The sequence below is a fragment of the Nannobrachium achirus genome (genome assembly GCF_963921795.1).
Source record: "Nannobrachium achirus genome assembly, chromosome: 1".
In the NCBI taxonomy this organism is placed as follows: Eukaryota; Metazoa; Chordata; class Actinopteri; order Myctophiformes; family Myctophidae; genus Nannobrachium; species Nannobrachium achirus.
The window spans coordinates 41,807,709-41,822,286 of NC_137810.1; positions in this window are offsets into that span (position 1 = coordinate 41,807,709).

Sequence of the window (14,578 nt, forward strand, 5' to 3'; positions counted from 1 at the left end):
AGTCAGTCTGTGTCAATGTGCCCTTATGTTCCTGTTATAGTTTACAGGTGTATATGGAACAAGTAATCAGGGGGCTTTTGTTGTTATTATTTGGCAATGTAAATTAGATTCACTGCATCTCAAGTGGCGCTTTTAATCTTGTTTGCTTTCCGGCTGAACAACGAGAGTGTCAGGGCAGATGAAAAGGTTCAGACTGAGCACTTTGCTGCTACAACAAGCAGCCGTCTGCAACAGATCAATAACAGCTCTCAGCTCTCTTTGTGCGTCTCTCGACAGTGCAAACAAAGCGGCGGTATACATGTCAGAAGTATAACTGAGAAGCTGCCAAGTGCAAACTGAATTAGCCGGAGAGAGCAACTGATGAAGTTGATGGAGAGGTGCACCGTGAAAGCCTCTTAGAGTGTAGAAACGGACCCCGGTGAATCAATCTTTATGTTCTCAATGTTAAAGGGGGTGTAGGTAGGCCACTGCAAGTGATATGTTTTTGTTTAAATGAATTGAAACTCTAACGCAATCATTGCTATTCAACGTTGTCAGGACAAGGACCCCTTAGTTGAGAGAGAGATGAAGCAGGGACCCCCACTACCTTTTCATAGATTGCATATAGTTTAATCGTTTGACGGCACAATCATCACCATGTATTTTGGATTGATGTCAATTTGTGTTTTCAGATATTTAACCATTTGGACCGGCAATACTTAATAAACTTGACCTATCACTTTGTACTTAGTGTGCTCTTTTTTTCCCCTCTACACCAAATCTCTTTGCCGAACATAGCCGATCTACTGCGAGGCGTTGTGAGCTTGTAGATCTGCTATTTTTGGCTAAAGTTCTCCGAATATGGACGCTAGGGTTCAAGTGGTTAATATAAAAAAGGGGGATCACACAAAGATTTGGAGGACCCCCTGTAGTAACTCTGAGGACCCCCTAGGGGTCCTGGACCCCTGTTGAAGACCCCTGCTATAGAGTGTTAAGTATAACCCCCCCATCAATCCAGCTCTGTAGTAAACAAATTCATTGTCAGGTCATTAATTTCATTTCAAGAGACAACCACATTAAGATCATTTGACAGATGACATTTTTATAGTTTTCCAGTTGTGTTCCAATATACAGTGTCTGCTAATCTTCTTTTTACATCACTTCCACTTCGAGTTCCTTCTTTTTTATTTTATTTATTTTTTGCTCATGATGACATGCCCAAAATTGAGATGTCAGGTCGAAAGTGTTTAGATGGAAAGTGTAAAGAGTCTAGTAAACCTTTAACGACAGACTCAGCGTAGCACTTAGCATCACTGTATCAGTGTGTTTATGAGATTAGCTCCATGCACGCAACGTTTGCACCCTAACAATCAGCCTCCATAAAGTAGCTACAGCTCTTTAACTCTGGCTTAACTCGTTAAAAACATGTGTAACTGTGAGGCTCTTTGAAGTGCCATACCTTATAGTTACACTCATGATTCAACACATTCATATAAACACATACAAACACATTGTGCACACACATGTACATTCTCTCACACACACACACACACACACACACACACACACACACACACACACACACACACACACACACACACACACACACACACACACACACACACACACACACACACACACACCGAGTATCGGTTACTTAACCACTTGTCATTAGCTAATCAGTAACACACATCTAATTGTAATTGGTTATGTCCAGCGATGTAATCTGCAGCTCCTGAACAGGAACCTGCTGTTTGAGTCGAGAGAGAAAGAAGGGGGTCCTGTCTTTGTCGCCGGAGCTCCGCCTGAGCCGCCCGCCTGATCTACGACCCTGATATCTCGGCATTCCAAACTTCTCCCATATCCCGACCCGAGACGTACGGGGAGTGGGCATTAGTCACAGGAATCGGAGCGGAAATTAGCTCTCCATATTCTCCCCCCGCTTTCTGGAGCGGGACAAGGTAACTAGGGGTGACAAATGCACAGGATTCTCAGCCATCCATTTATCCGGGGCTCTGGGGGCGGGGTGGTGGTGGTGGGTGGATGGTGGGGGGTGTTGTTGGTGCCGCGGCCACAGCAGGCAGCGCTGGACATCTCCTCCCACGTCCACTGTCTGCAGTGTTTAAGCCACAGGGTTGTTTGGTGTCATCTCGCGGGGGCAGCGGAACCGTCGAGGCTTCCAGATGGCATCAGGCCCTCTTCTCGATGCCCTCCACACATACAATCTCCTCCTGCTCGGGGTCCTCTGGCACCGGCGGCCCTCTGGAGCAGCGCGATGACCATCATGCCAGCGGCCCCCGCCAGGACACCGGGGGCCCCCGAATATAACAGATAGAATCCACACTTCCACTCCTCTTCCACCGCCATCCATCAACTAAATGAATCCACACACCGCAGGGTGCTTTAGGCCTGGATTTATGGTTGGCTAGGGTGTCTCGTTGATGTTGAGCGTAGCGGGACTGGCGAAAATGAAAGAGAAATCTGATCTCGTTACCCTCTTGACACCGAGAGTGAAATACGCTTTAAAATGTTCACGCCGCGTGGTAATGGATTTCCAGCACACAATAAAGCATTTGATCTGATGATGCACAGTTTACAGTTATTATGCGAGCAGCTGAACACATCGGCTGGTAAAGAAAATGAAGCACAAATAAACGACAGATCAGTACAAATCCACAAGGAATTCAGACGCTGAGATCTTTCCCTCGACTTGGATGATCTTTGATGTCAGGCGGGTAAAGGGATCGCCTTGAACCGGCGCTTTATCTGAACGAGATAATTTTGTTAATTAGACCTTTCCTCTTAATTACTGTTTTCAGACGTTAAGATCTCTCGACGGCTTCAGATGCTCAATTAGAAACAATAGCTTGTGCGTGGGTGGGTGGGAGGGGGTTGTCAAGTCATTCACCCCTCATTAGTGCTTAAGCACTGTGCCGCAAGCGAGTTAGTAAGAGTATTATATTTGTTTTTTTATATTTGTATTTCCCGCTATTGAAAGAATGCTACATTATTTGTAGGTGAACGTCAAACAGCAGGTGTCTCTCCTTCTCCTTGGGCATGGAATCCGTAGAGAGCAGAACAACATCACCCACACTGCCCTCCACGGGACCCCAGACGGTAAACGTAAAAAGAAAAAAAACAGAAAAAGGCCAACCCAAGAACACCTGGCTTAGGACAGTGGAGCGAGAGCTTGACCCTGCATGGGCTTCTATAACGACACTGGCCCGGAGCAGACAGGAGTGGAAATCATTTGTTGCTGCTACAATACATGCCAGCCGGCATAGTGTAAAGTAAGTAGGTAAGTATGGGCATATCGGGCGGATCGTCTGTTCTGGGCAACCGCCAATCCAACCGCCTCCATGCCACAATCCCTCGGGTCCACTGTGATATGCACGGTTGGACGGTTCTTGAGATACGTGAAGGACAGATCCACTCACTCACTCTCAGAGATTTGCATAATGTAGTTAGATTAACAACACATTAGCCATTGTAGCCCGTTTGTTTTGTTTAGTTTTTCAAACGTGCAGATGGCTGAAAACTCGTGATCATCAACACTTCAGAGCAGAGCACTGGTTCTCGGTGTGGGGTCCTTGAGGGGGTCCCCAGCTAAATGATAGACAGTTAGGAACCAAATGAATGCTTACAGTGTGTGTGTGTGTGTGTGTGTGTGTGTGTGTGTGTGTGTGTGTGTGTGTGTGCGTGCGTGCGTGCGTGCGTGCGTGCGTGCGTGCGTGCGTGCGTGCGTGCGTGCGTGCGTGCGTGCGTGCGTGTGCAAATCATTTTCCACTATGGATCTGGTTGATGTGAAAGGCTCTGCTCTGTCATTCACACTTTGATCATCACAACTAATATTAGACGTGACAATATCATCATCTTTAACACAACGACTCAAGATTATGGGTTCTAGCCATAATCATGCAGCACAACACCAACTTTACTGCCTCCTATATTCACTTCATATATTTATATTCATACATGTCTCTGATATTCACCAAACAACCAAACGCAGCATCAATATTTAAATGAATGCATTAACCAGGAGACCCAGACGGGGCATTACCATGCATACTAGTCCCGTCTATGAGCCCTCCGTCGTCTGCTGCCCCGAACCCAACAACATCAAGCAAACAAACAGCTGGAAGCTGGAACCTATAGCCATAAATATGGAGCTAGCGCTAGCAGCAACTCCCCGATCTGCATACTGTACATCTGAGAGATATGGCACCATCCCTCCTCCTCCCCTCCCGAGCCTTCTATTAATTTCATATTTATATTCATGTCAGTGCCGCCGGGGGCATGTCTAAGCCGGGGAGCCTTGCACCACGGGGGGTATGGATGGGTGGGGTGGGGTACCCAGGATCCTTCAGATCTCCATCTCAAAGCAGAAGTCTCCGGGTGCGAGCGCTGCTGGTGTGTAGACATGTAGACTCTTCCCCAGGGAAGTGATGGTTGAACATGCTAATGGAGACCCCCGACGCATGCATCGGCCTCCCCCCCCCCCCCCCCCCCCTGACCCCGGAGCTCTGTAAGCACCAGTGTGCTCGCGATGAGGTTGTGTTGCAATGCAACATTTCATTTAGTGAACATTTCAATTTACAGTCCAGATGAAAATGGTTATTTCTTCAACTCTGGGCTGATGCCGACGATAAGCCTCTCTGGCCTACTTACTATTTCTTTTGTACTTTTGTAATTAATTTTTTAACTGAAAAATGTTGCGTTTCGGCCTAAAGCCTAAAGATTATTTTGTGGCTGAGCACCCACCCAACGGCCATGGAAGGCGAAGCACCTGACTGTGTGAAACAGGATTGGCAGGACATAACTTTGGGATGAATTGGAGATGGACACACACAAAACAAAAGATGATTGATTGTTGGATGGTTGTCATTGGTTGAAATGTTCAAGTCTATATAATTACATGCCATTTTGTTTTACCGGAATTAAACATTTCACTTTGACACGTGTCTATCTCTGGACATGGAGATAGTGAGACAGACATGTCTATCTCTCATAGAGAGATGACAAGGCAAGCAGAATCCAAAGTGGAATTAGCTTTAGGATGAAAACAAAAGGTCACTGGTTCAACAGAGATGCATGTCTTTCACTTAAAACATCACTTATGTACTTAACCACGCGTTGTTCCAGTGGTGCTGTTCATTGTCAGCTGTAGCAGCTGACAATGAACCCCCAATGTATGCATGAATGGACCATTGTAAAGTGCTTTGAGTTCGCTAATTGCTTAGAAAAGCGATATAAAAAATGCAATCCATTATTATTATAGCAGAAACATGCATCTGCAACCCGCCGTACCAGCAAGAAGAAAAACGCACGCACGCACGCAAACACACGCACGCACGCACACACAAACGCGCACGCGCGCAGTGCAGAAATTGTCAGATCAAAGATCGTTGTCTGATTCTGTTAAGAAAATCTTCAAAAGTACAGTATATACAGTAAGTAAATATTCAAAAGAAGAAAATCACAGAATCAAATGTTTTATGGTCATGATTCACCAGGAGCCTGCATAGCTTGGTTTTAGGCTTAAAATATTGATTAAATAGTAGGGGTGTAACGATACATTTTAAAAGCGATTCAATACATATCACGATACATGGTTGACGATACGATACACGGACGATACTGGTTCATTCATGGTGATGCGATACGATTCAATTCAATGATTTAAAATCGATATACCGGTAGTAACTATTTAGCAAAGAATTTAAATCTGTGTGAAAAGTGTGGATAGCGCAGGTTTTTAAGGGAAACATGAATTATTATGAGTAAACATCGATTATCTGGCAAATACATGGACATTGTATTTGAACACATACGGACAAACCTGCACCTTGACATGAACATAGAAATTACATACATTTATCGATAGACCATTGTAGCTATATGGAGAGGAAAAGTAATGAAACCACTCCTTTTCACAAGAAGGTATCGATACGATCGATTATTTGCACTGCCGATTCGATTCGATACAAATTTAAACAATACGATTCGATTTTAGCTGTTTTCATTTCGATTTACTTTGATTTTATTAATTAAAAACAATATTTCGATGCAGTTACTATATTGTTACACCCCTATTAAATAGAATAGAATACTGTAAATGTTTTTTGGGGAGATTTCTATGAGAAAAATTCATGGGCTTTGGATCGCTGGAGCCACAAATGGCCACCAGTGCTATATATTGAGAGAGTGTTTTCTACTGGTGATTCAGTCAGAGTGTATCAAAGGGTGCGCTCGTTTTATTGTCCACCACATTGCAAGCGGCGCGAAGGGCCAGGGCCGCGCGGCCGGCGGAGCGCCGCGCGAGTTACGAAGCCGTGGTGAATGCAATCGTTATATTTATGCCCAGGCCGTAAGGCCTGGGCAAGCCCACGATAAACGCCCGCGCAGTCCGGTGCGCATTTCCGAACGCACCCTTTGATACACTCGGACTGAAACACCAGAGGAAAACACCATCCCGCTATATATTGCCATAATAGCCCTGACCTTATCTTCCTCATTCCACACTACTAACCCTGTGTCCAACTCAGTCACTTGCAGAGCAAGCAGCACGGAAGTCAGACTCTTTGCAGACATGCTGTCCACCTCCGCATTAAGTACACATGTACCCACTCGCCTCTTGTCTGACAGAGCTACAGTGTCATAGTGTCACTGCCACAGGCTGTCTGGTCTGGAGGAGACAGTGGCAGAGATACAGCTTGTAGAGCGCTTACTTTCACTATTTAAACGTGTTATTACTTTAACCATTATTTTATGCTTTAACAAGCAGTAAGACGCCTAAGGGCGAAAAGCAAGCCATGTCTTGACCATCTGGCCAAAGGGATTTGGTTCCCCTGGCATCACAGGGATTGTATATTGGCATTCACAGATATGGGCTTAAAATTGATGACATCAGGGATCTCCATATATGGGTATAAAAGGGATTTGGTTCCCCTCCCCTGGCATCACAGGGATCTCCATATCTCCATACATGGGCATAAAAGGGTTTTAGTTCCCCTGGCATCACAGGGATCTCCATACAATATGGCAATAAAAGGGATTTGGTTCCCATGACATCACAGTGATGTCAGAGCGTGATGTCAGAGCGTGAGAGTCAATCAAAACAAAGACAGCGTTCCCCATAGACGGGTTTCTTGTTTACAAACATTAAGACTAAATGCACAGCTGACTGTATCATGTAATCAATTCCGTCCAATCCCCAAACCTGTTGTTTTGGGGAGCGCTGGTTTCATTGGCTTTTATCAGTGTAACGTGGACCAGAAACCCGTCTATACGGACAGCTACGGTCAAGATAAGACGGCGCTGATAGTAAACTGCGACCTATGGTCGCAATAAAAAAATAGCAGATATACAAGCTCACAGCGTGGCACTTTTGATTTGTGCAAGTCTTTGAATATTTTTGACCTGATTCTATAAATGTCTTCTAAATCCTTCTAAGGTTTTTCCAAAACACATTTTTCTAATACAGTGGTTCTCAAACCTTTTCGTGTCAAGGACCCCTAGAATTTATGTATTTGGCCGCATCTCAAAATATTATGTATCAGGGACCTCCCCAGAAGCAAATATTTGAGTTACAAATGTTTGGATTAAAAAAGATATATATTCAAAGATTTGCAAAAAATGTCAAAGACTTTTCAAAAATAGCAGATCTACAAGCTTGTAGCCTATATCTGCTATTTTTAAATTGTTAAAGCATACAATAATGATTAAAGTGGTTCCAGGTCTTAAAGGTTTAAGACTATTTCCGTTCCATTTCCTTAAAAGTGTATACGGTTTTCGGACATGGCAAGGTTTTTGCCCAACAGCGAGAGCCCAAGAGATGCTGCATAGGGATTAGTGCAGGGATCAGGGTTGTTGGCTGGAACCAGACGCCCTGCAGTGCTCAGAGGAACACACACACACACAGACACAAACACACAAAATACCACCAACAACACAAACACACAAACCGTTACAAATCAGACACCACACCACACCACAGACACCATTATCTATCTCCTTACAGCATAATTCTGCCTTATGAATGCCATTATTACCAAATACGAAGGTTGGTGTCAACCCCAAAAATGTGTTAAGACTAGTTCAGACCAAAGATTCACAACAAGACCAAGTAGTACTGTAGTTCACCCCCAAAATGAGTTTTCTTTCCCCCTATTGATTACCATGGAGACTTGCATTCTAAGACAGACTATCTTATAAGACAATAATTTGATTACAATAAATGTATCCCCATTGATTCCGGATGGGGACCCAAATGCATTTGGATCCCAATCCGGAATCAATGGGAGTAAATTTACTATAATCACATTTTTGTCTTAGGAATGCGACAAAATATATTATATTATTGAACTCAAGTCTCCATGGTGTGAGTAACCAATAGAAAGAAAAGGCCTTTTGGGGCGTGAACTATTCCTTCAAGCCCCATTCACAATACTTTGCTGTACGATGATGCATAGGCCTAAATGTTAAGAGTTGGAATGTTGCAGAGAAACATCTGTGTGGTTTGAATGAACCTGTACTCATGCTGTATATTAGCTGCTACCTGGGGGGGGAGGGGGGAGGCAGGTAGGTGTTAGATGTCTGGTTCAGGGAAACCTCGAATTGAACCTGTAACCTTTTAGTTTCCCAGGCAGCCTCTCTACCCATTGAGCTATGATATTTATATCGTCGTTGTCGGGTGGAAACTTCGTATCTCCAAAACCATTTGTTTAGTATTTATCAAGATGATTTAAACTAGTGAAAACAGCCGATCTACAAGCACACAACGCCTCGCACCGCGGCTGTTTTCACTACTTTTGTAAGACGGCCTTGCATGGTGAAGCAGGGCTTTACTTTACGAAAAAAAACATACATATTCGAAACTTGGGAGATACGAGGTTTCTGCCCGACCGTGACGATATGTAGAAAGAGAAATACCACATAGGCTCTCATGCTACAGCCCTGTGTTTTTGACACCCCCCACTCCCCTACTCCTCATCCCACCCACCCTCTCAGCCTCTTCTGGTAGCCCTGTTCCTCCATTAGCCAGGCTAACGCCATTACACGGCACATTCCACCAAGGCTCAAAGAGAAGCGGAGCCTAGGGCCGGCAAAGATAGTACAATCGGAGGAAAAAACCTTGTGGGGACAAATTAATATGTCCCCACAAGGTGTTTAGGGGTTAGGTTAAGGGTTAGGGTTAGGGTTAGGGTTAAAAATGAATGGAATGTCCCCAAAAAGATAGTAGACTATGTGTAATGTCCCCACAAAGTAGCAATTGCAAACCTGTGTGTGTGTGTGTGTGTGTGTGTGTGTGTGTGTGTGTGTGTGTGTGTGTGTGTGTGTGTGTGTGTGTGTGTGTGTGTGTGTGTGTGTGTGTGTGTGTGTGTGTGTGTGTGTGGTGCGCGCGTGCGTTTCGCTCCGCATTAGCAGGCATTGGGGTTGTGTATACAAACAAGTTTCAGTTCACATTAGAATGCCACAGAGGCACAAAAAAAAAACAGGTCCAGGCACTCAGGTGGATTTTGAAATAAAAGGCCTTTATTTGAACGGGATAGAACATTAGAAAACACCAACGCGTTTCGGCACACGCCTTCTTCAGGGTGTGAGTAACAACCTGAAGAAGGCGTTTGCCGAAACGCGTTGGTGTTTTTTAATGTTCTAGCCCATTTAAATAAAGGCCTTTTATTTCAAAAGTGCCTGGACATGGATTTTTTTTGTGCCTCTGTGGCACATTTTGTCCTCTTTTGCTCATTGTATTCCCTTTGATGAGCACCGGTGGTTTGAGGGATACCAGTAGCGCAATGCTATCTTCTTTCTCACATTAGAATGCATTGGATTTTCAACGTACATGTGCTCTTGGACTGCATGTGAGTTGATGCTGAATTGGCAGGAATTGGTCCTGGTGAATGTGTCATGTGTTCACGTGCCCCTCTGTTTCCCTATTCCACTTCAACTATACTGTAACACTGTATAGGTCTGTGTGTCTTGTGTGTGCATTCGTGCACGCACATGTGTATGTGTGACTTTGTGTGTGTAATGAAGGCCGGACCGAGGGCTAATCTCCGAGCTACAAAGTAACGTGTTGATTAAAAACCCCTTCGTTTTTTAATCCTCCAGTCCTGAAGAGACCACGGTATCTTGGCCTCAAGGCCAGCTGGGGAATGCAGCTGGTGTGCGTGCGTTTGTGTGTGTGTGTGTGTGTGTGTGTGTGTGTGTGTGTGTGTGTGTGTGTGTGTGTGTGGTGTGTGTGTGTGTGTGTGTGTGTGTGTGTGTTTGTTTTTGTGTGTGTGCGTGCGTGTCTGTGTGTGACTGTGAGAGCATGCGAGAGAGAGAGAGCGTGTGTGTGTGTCTACTGTATATGCATGTATAATTCACATTTCTTTCATATTCGTGTGCATTTCACAAAGCGCAGGGCAGCAGCAGCAGTCAGACACACACAGACAGAGAGCTCCTATATACACATAATATCGTCTCTGTCGGTGAAAGAAACTCCTATCTCCATATTAACGCCCAACTAGATCAGACTTCAACGTCACACGAAAGCATCAAAAGTAGCAGATCTACAAGCTAGATACGTGGCGTGAAGAGCTTGTGGATCTGATACTTTTGCTATTTTTTTATCTGAATCCTCAAAAGTCACAGTTTTGGACATATGAGGTATCCACCCCGACAGAGGCGATATACTCCGGCATGCATTGCATAGCATTGCATTGCATGGGGCCAGGACTCCTTCACGTGCTCTTCTGGGGTTAACATTACAACAGTAAAAAAGCTTTCAAGATGAAGCGAGCAGTAAATCTCCCAACAGAAGTCTCCATGAATAAGGCTAATAAATGCACCAGTTAGAAGTTGGCTCCCCCTGTGTGCCCCCCCCCACCCTTAACCGGGGTCCCTGGGGGCCACAAGATACAGCATATCTGATGATATAAAACACACACGCAGCCATGATGATGTTGACCGTTGCCAACAGGTATATGAGCTTTCTTTTTTCTTTTTTTTTTAAGTCCACCATTACTACCAGATGTCTTAACGTGTTGTTCTCCTTAAAGGGAAATTAATTGTTTCTTTATTAAAGCGGCAAATCTTTGTCTGAACATGATCTCGGAGATGTCGGTTTCAATTCTCTCTCTCCTCCCTCCCTCGTGCACGGATTCCTGTGTCTTTGTCGCAGCGTTTTAACTTTTCATCAGGGGAACCAGATCTGGGGGTTTCCATCCATGCACGCCGAGGAACCCCACATTCGGCCTGTCGCAATTATTACATAGAAGCCTAATCGTAATTATTTGAGGCGATCGCAATTTATAGTCATAATAGTTTCCATGTTGAGAGAAAAAAAATATCAGAGCTACTGTACAAGCTCACTTGGTGACGCCATTTCAGATTTTTTTAATTGTATAAATGTCAGTAAATTCGTTGGCTATACTTGAAAATTAAAATACCAGGCTCAGGTGTTGTATTATGAAATGTTGTGAGCTTGCAGATCTGCTATTTTCAGAAACATTGAACATAATGTAACCTATATCCCAAACCTTTTTCAGGATATATTTTGTCACTCTCTGGGACACAAACAAAACTACATTATAGAATAACCTCTACTAATTAAACTGTAAATAAAATAGTGAAAGTAGCCAATGCAAGCTCATAACATGTCGCATCATGCCGTGTTGGAAAATATTCCAGAAAACGTTGTTAAAGTTTAAAATTGTGGGGTGAAAAAAAAGAGAACTGGATATTTACTATGATTAATTATGATGATTAATATGGGTGACCCATAACAGAATGGTTCCGTGACCCATGAATGAGGTCCCGACCCATCGCTGGGGAAACAGTGGCCTGTAACTGCTGCTCTTTCAGCTGGTCTTTTCAGAAGCGTCGCAGGCCTTTCATTGACTTTAATGAGCAGAGAGAGACTGGCGCTGACTGACTGAGACACACTACAATGAACCGTCCAACGCCACTTCACACATTCTCAGGTCATAAGCTCATCGTTCACGGATGGCGGCCACGCACGCACGCACGCACGCACGCACGCACGCACGCACGCACGCACGCACTTCAGTGTACTGTATTTGTACAGTAGTAGTGCACTATTTTTTACCTGTGTTTTTCTTTGGTTATTGTTTGCTTTTGTTAGAAGTATTTTTCCATAATTTACATGTAGATAATGTTATTTATACAATATACAGACAAAATATTTAATTAAAAAAACTGAGCAAAAAAGAGTAGCGGATGAGACAAAACCTACAAGAGTTATAGGTTTTATCTCATACACTGCTCTCTTTGCTATGTTCTTTTTAATTAAAAATGTCTTCTATATATTGTAAAGCACCTCGAAACTTGGTTTTGTTACTGTAAATGTGCTACACATACCGTTTATAATAATAATATATATATATTTTTTTTATGATTTTTATGATTATTATGATCATTAGATTACACAAAGTAAGACACAGCAGTTGAAATGCGCCCTGTACCTTGAACAATAGGTCCATGGTGTTGTGCAGTGGCAGCCAGCGTTCTGATGTGGGAGGGGGAGTCAGCCTATGGAGAGATAGATGACCTCACTGTCTTCCAATGCCCCAGTTGTGCCGCTTACCAGGGACCCTTCAAAGTGGCACCCGGCTCTGTGTGTGTGTGTGTGTGGGGGGGGGGGGGGGGTCTGGCAGAGGCAAGCCCTGGCCACTGAAGTTGGAATGCGAAACGTCGGAGGGGGATTCAGTGGTGATGACGGACCCTCAGCCCAGATGGACCAAACAGGACCCCGGGCAAAGCTGTGGAGGAAGAAGTATACACAGTATTCTTTTTAAACTTCAGCAAGTAGCAAAAACACCCTGTTATGTTACAAGTAAAAGGCCTGTATACTAAAGTATTGGCATCAAAAGTACATAATACTTAAAGGAATATTTCACTTATGTTGTTCATTGTATCGTCTAATGAGGCTTTTGGGAGCACCCCAGACCGTTTTTAACTTGCTTGATTCAGTATTTAGATATTTGATATTCATTTTATCAGACACGCCCCCTTCAAACTCCATTTTAAGTTAGTTACTTGCCATCAAATCTGTGGATGACCATTGTTTGAGAGTGGTGTGATTTGAGAGGGGAGCAGGGGGCCCCTTCAGAGCCTATAGAAGCAGCACCATACAGAGGATGGGCATTGAGGGTCCGGTCCACCACGGTACAGTTTATGCTGAGGAGCAGCAGCCGGGGGGATTCCCAGTCCCTCTGACATGATGGAATGAAGGCATTAGTAGATTTATGATGAGTGGAGGTCAGGGAGAGAGGCATCTGAAGCTCCTCTGTACTTTACTGTCTAGATCTGTGTCATCTACACACACGCACTGTACACACACACACACACACGCACACACGTGCGCGTACACAGACATCCCCTACAACACCCGAGTGCACGTCATAAATGTATCTACTGTACACACTCAAAGACATAATCCCGCATTCTTGAGTAACATGCACGTACGCACGCACACTCACACATGCAGAAACACATAAAACCAGAAATACTGGAATTAAGCACATGTGAAGAATACAAATGGCTTTCCACACGGGCATGCGCACATGTATGCGTGCGTGTGTGTGTGTGTGTGTGTGTGTGTGTGTGTGTGTGTGTGTGTGTGTGTGTGTGTGTGTGTGTGTGTGTGTGTGTGCCACGCACGCACGCGCACACAAAACACTGCAGAAATACAGTGAAAAAAGTAACTAAACATTCACTAAAACACATGCACAGACACACGCATTCACTGACCTAGCAAGTTATATGTGCGCCTCTCCCACACACCCGCGCGCACACACACACACACACACACACACACACACACACACACACACACACACACACACACACACACACACACACACACACACACACACACACACACACACACACACACACACACACACACACACACACACACTGTAGGCCTACATAACAAACAACAAGTAGGCATGTACAACAAATACATGCCTACATCTATGCAGATATTGACAGATAAACTGTACAGAAGCAGGCATACAAAGAGTCCAGGGACCAGCAGAAGGAGCTCTTTGTCCAGAGGACACTGACAACTGACCACCAACAGACAGGACACTCAAAGCAAAGCAAATCAAATCAAATCATGTTTATTCGTAAGGCACACAATTTAACATTCGTTGTACCAAAGTGCTATACAGGCATTTCATCAGCACAACAAATACAAACAATAGTAAAACAACATACATATCGAGGCATACTAGAAAAATCCATTACAACACTGTTTGCCAAACCCTGGGTCGGGACTCGGTCGTGGACACGACTCGAGTAAAAATACGAAAATATTTTCCTACAATTATATACAGTATTTAATTCTTTTTTAATATAATTAAAGAAAAAATAATAAATGTATACATTTTAAAAATAACAAACAAACAAATCTAAGAAGTTCTACGAATAAAATATTATAATAATTAAGAATTAGTGAAAATAGCCGATCTACAAGCTCGCAACACAGCGCAAAGCAATGCGTTGTGCGCTTGTAGATCTGCTGCTTTCACTCATTTGGGTCCCGGGCAAACATCTAATCTCTTTTTTGGGTCTCGACCTGAACAGT